The sequence below is a fragment of the Poeciliopsis prolifica genome, unplaced genomic scaffold, assembly GCF_027474105.1.
Source record: "Poeciliopsis prolifica strain line A6 unplaced genomic scaffold, Auburn_PproV2 SCAFFOLD036, whole genome shotgun sequence".
In the NCBI taxonomy this organism is placed as follows: Eukaryota; Metazoa; Chordata; class Actinopteri; order Cyprinodontiformes; family Poeciliidae; genus Poeciliopsis; species Poeciliopsis prolifica.
Window position 1 is genome coordinate 5,710,589 of NW_026562411.1, and position 4,969 is coordinate 5,715,557.

Sequence of the window (4,969 nt, forward strand, 5' to 3'; positions counted from 1 at the left end):
CATCATTTGTGTGCTGGTAAATTTCTAAAATGCAAAGATACACTTTATTTAAAAATTCAGTTTGAATTAAATGCTAAAAGGTCATGCCTTAAGTTAAAATCGAATAAACTAACAGGGTTCATACCTCGTCTTGGAAAGTATAAAATATGCTATCGTCATCTTTTTTTTTTTTTTTTTTCTGTCTAGATAAGTATGGATTAAACAATTTTTCATTCCTTTTCATTATCTAAGGCAGGGCTTAGATCCTGGCCCTCCAGGATCGAAGTCGGCCCTGGAGGGCCGGCATCCTGCGTGTTTTAGTTCTCTCCCTGGTTTAGCACACGTGGATCAAATGATGGCTCATTACAGGCCTAAGAAGAACACTGACATGCTGAAATAGTTATTACCACCAGTGAGAAACCTAAAACATGCAGGATGCCAGCCCTCCTGGACCGACTTTGGGCACCCCTGATCTAAGGATTTAGATTTTCAAGTAAATGCACAATTATGACCGTATGACTTGCCATATTTCCAAAACTTATTACTCACTGCTGCAGTACACAAAACACGACGTCTGCTTTTTACCAAAACAAAGCAGCTTTGTGTTTAGCCATTCTTGCATTGGTTTGATGTGGCATGCTTCAGATGCTAGCCAATTTTCCAGACTTTCTGTTTTTGCATTTAAAGCAAAACTAACTAGCAAAACTAGCTTTCTTCCGATGGTAGTGTATTTCAGATACATGTACCGCTACACCCTGCAATGTATTGACACCAACTCTTTTTTTCCTTTTTTCCTTTGGTAACTCACTCCAGTGATGTATAGTAATTATCCAGTTGTTAAAACACAAATGCTTTATATTGTTTTACTCTAGCAGGTGTAGATAATTTATACTCAGCACATGTTCAAACTTTGTGCTATCTAAGAAATGTCGTAGCAAATGGTTATGACTGTAGATATGAAGTTGAATCATATAAAGTATGTATTTTTTGAAACTACATGCAGTACAGTTACTACACATCTTTGGCCTCTGGGTGTTTCCACCTAAAAAGTAGTAACAGACGTACAAAACTGGAAAAACAACTCGTGACGTCTCAAATGCTACAAACTTTCTATTCAGCATTATTGGATTATGAGTCAGTAAAACCTTGCTACAGTAGAAAACGACTGTCTCTCTTTCTTTCATGATGCAACCACTGCTTCACAAATGTGTATCTGTATAATGATCCAACATCTATTTTGTACCAACTGTTTTATGTCTAATCTGATTCATGTTGCACGTTGGCCTTGCTACCACTAGATGGCACTGCAACTCAACATTTACACTTTGTGAGAACGGCTACTTTTATTCCATTGTGCTTTTAATTATCTTTAGAAAATGTCCACAAATAGATGAAAATGTGTGTTTTATGCCAAAATCATGAGAATTCCAACATTACGTTCAGGATTCAATTGACAATTTACTGTAAAAAAAAAAAACTTAAAGCTGCAAAAGCTTTTAAAACACGTGTAAATGGTTGTAATGTAGACATATAAACAAAATCATTAAGCTATGAACTGGTGTTTTGAAAAATATATTTTGTTTTTCAACCTTTATGAAACAAGTAAGAGTTAAAAAAGTTTTTAGTTTGGGGGAAATGCAGTACTTATTTTCAACTCTAGGAGGCAGTGTAGCTCCTGAATTAACCAGACAATCTCAGAATAAGTTGTTTTACAGTACAGGGAATTTGTTTCTGTGTATGACACCAGTCATCAAATTTTAAACATCTGAGGCTTTAGCTGAGATTGCAGCTAATTTCCTCTTGGATTTCTGGTTTTATCAAGTATGTGATTTGGTCTTACTTGATTATTTCGTATTGGATTTGTAGAACTTTACAGCACAACTCAGACCCAACGTGCCACGCAAAGCAGGAGGATGTTGTAAATCAGTCCTAACACCCTAGTAATCATTATGATGGTCTCCTTGATGAGAATAATGTATTTTTGCTTTAGGAAATCTTATTTTGACAAATCCAACCTCAAACCCTATCCCAAGAGGAGAGATTTCTGTTCGAGATTTAGGTTTTTGGTAAACATTTTTAAATTAAAGTGAGTAAAAGGAAAGCGACACATTAGAAAATCTTTGTTGCAAACAGCAGAGTCTTTGCTGGGACTTTACTTTTTATCGACTGGCTCAAGTTCCAGAGCAGAGCATAGCTGGATGATTATGAGGCAGCAGAATGTCCTGCAGCTCAATAAGTCAACCAGGACTGTTCCCCTCAGCAGATGGGCCGCCTCCCTTCCACCTTGCAGATGAATAATTGATTTTAGACACAGACCTTATGCCAGGTCACAATCGCTTAAGCATGATCAGAATTTTGGCAAGAATGTGGGACCTGGTGGTGATACCTTGCAGAAATCTGTTATCTAAAAATGTTAATGCTCTAAAGAAATCAGCACTATAGTTTTAACCATGTGCCTAATTTTCTAGCTGTATTATTTTAGCAAGTTTATATTAAGTGCAGGCAGGGGAAAGTATATTATCATAAATATTTGCAACTATTCTGCAATTTTGATTATTTGATTTCTTGTTTTTTACAAAGAGTTTTAGCTCAGTGTGACCAATATTATTCAATTTAGACTTTCAAAGATGGTGCTGAACATCTCGGTACACATATTCTTGATGACAAAGAACACTTAATCACCTTTGCAAGAAATGCAACTGATACCAGATTCCTGCCAATGGTGTTAGCTTATAATTTAGACTACTCTGAAAGAGCTTGTACAATGTTATTGATTTAATGTTTCTTAAGCATTTGAAAATGGTGAAATCCTTGAGACACTTGTACAAACATTTATAACTGCCTATTAATAAAAAATAAAAAAAAAAGATCTGCAGCAAATCTTTAGTTTTGAACAATGCTTCATGCATCCCCGTCCTGCAGATTAAACAAGATACTTACATTTCAGTAACATATTTAAAACTGAGTTTCCTCCATTAAAGAAGGCTGGGAAATCAACACTACATCTTTCAAGTTTAAATGAAAACAAAAATGAAGAAAAACCTGCACATTGTTCTGATAAATTCAAAGAAAAATACATTCAGTAGGTCTTTTGACTTATTTTGTTAAGAAACTGCCAGAGTGTAATACTTTGTTCCGTCACATAATCAGCAAAATCAAATGCTCTTTAATTTTCCATTACTGGCTAAAATAAATGTTTACATTCTGCGTGAAGTCCACACATCTGTTTCTATAGCATATTAAAAAAGAACAGAGCTTAATGAGATTTGATACATCTGCACAGAGAAGAGCTGAATTTCCTGCTCCTTTCCAGTGATTTTTTTTGTTGGTGTTTTTAGCGAGTTTCTGCATCCAGATGTTCTGCAATATCCATAGGTAAACTCTGTAAACAGGGAGGAAAAAACCAAACACAAACGTGATTCTTTGTGTGTTATTATAATAATGACTATTGTGTTGTTTGGAGACAGCTTTGTGAGATTTGGCATTTTCTAAATGAGCTTGCGCATCTTCCTTTTCAAAGCAGGTTTATATCCTTTGTGTTTGTGTCTCTGGTCAGTGTGGGGAAGGCATTCATATTCACAGTGAGATGATAAAGACGTGAGTACTGAGTGGTAATTGATTCCTAAAGGGCTGCATTGTGCCAGAGAGTGTTTGCCATCTGCTTGTGTGAGTCTGTCAGGTGAGACGTTGATGTGCCACATTCCGTGAAAAGCCTCATTATCCTCACAAGAACTGAATCGCACCAAACAGGCTTTAATTAGCAGTTTTTATGTCAGCACTTTGTGTCTCTTTAGGAAAATATTAGTATTTATCTGTCATGTTTTGAGTGTTATTAGTTAAAGGGATGCTTTCAGTACTTTGCAGTAGGGCTCTGGAAAGTCCTATTCAGTATCTCACCTGCAGTAAAGTTTGGAGAGATGGAGAGAGATTTTTGGAAAATTGAAATAGATCATCCAAGATCTTTAGAAAGAGAGTTAACCAAATGGGTATTTTTGTTGAATGTGCCCTGAATTCTCAACCCCCCACTCAGTTGTGTCAGAAGAATCCAGGTTTTGGTTCTGCTGAAGGTTTCTTCATGTTAGAGAACAGGTTTTCCTCTCCACTGTCTCCACATGCATATTTGGTATGAAGGATTGCTGTAAAGTCAACAACAAAATGCAAGTGATTCTCTATTCCTCATCCATTAGGAGTGAATGCTGCACATCAGTGATTCATTGCAATCTGCTGGATGAATGTGTAATTAAATTGAGATTACTTTTTTTTTTTTACTAAAGTACAATGTTTGTTATGAAATAGTGCTCTAAAAATAAATTGAACTGAATGTAGTAACTTGGCCATTGCTTTTCAACGTGATTCCGTTTGATTCTCATCTCCCTTCCGTGCTCCAGCTGAACTTTCTCCCATTGAAGTCAATTTCTCCAATTGGATTACAATTGATGTTGGTTTTTTGCATTGTTTTAGAATTGTAGTCTGACTGTAGTTTTAACAATGGTAGCAGAGGACGTGAACAAAGCTGTTCAGTCTGTGTTCCAGATATTGATTAATTAACATGATTTACTCTCTTCTCATTGAGGGATTGTTATTTACAGCACACACAATTTCCAGGACTCTTCATAGCACTGAATTAGTGCAAACATTAGCAATTATCTAAGTTTTAAAACTTCAACAGAGTCCACACCTTCAGGTTTTCTAAATAGTCAAGAGTCCAGACTCTGTATGAAGCAAAGTGTAGAACAAGTGGCTGGTTTTGTACCAGGCTAGACGTGTAGGCGTATCGAAGCTAAACTTAAAGGGTTTAGAAATTGGAACCTGTTGACACACTGGGAAGTTGAAGCTTGGACAGAAATGGGCCGACAGTGAGCCAAAGAATACTGCAAAATTTGTTGCAAAGTAACTTGAAGACAAGTCAATATTTTGGGGCAGCCATCACAAATAATCTGATCTTAATCCTTTAGAAAAGCTTTTGGAAGAGCTCAAAAGATTTATTTAT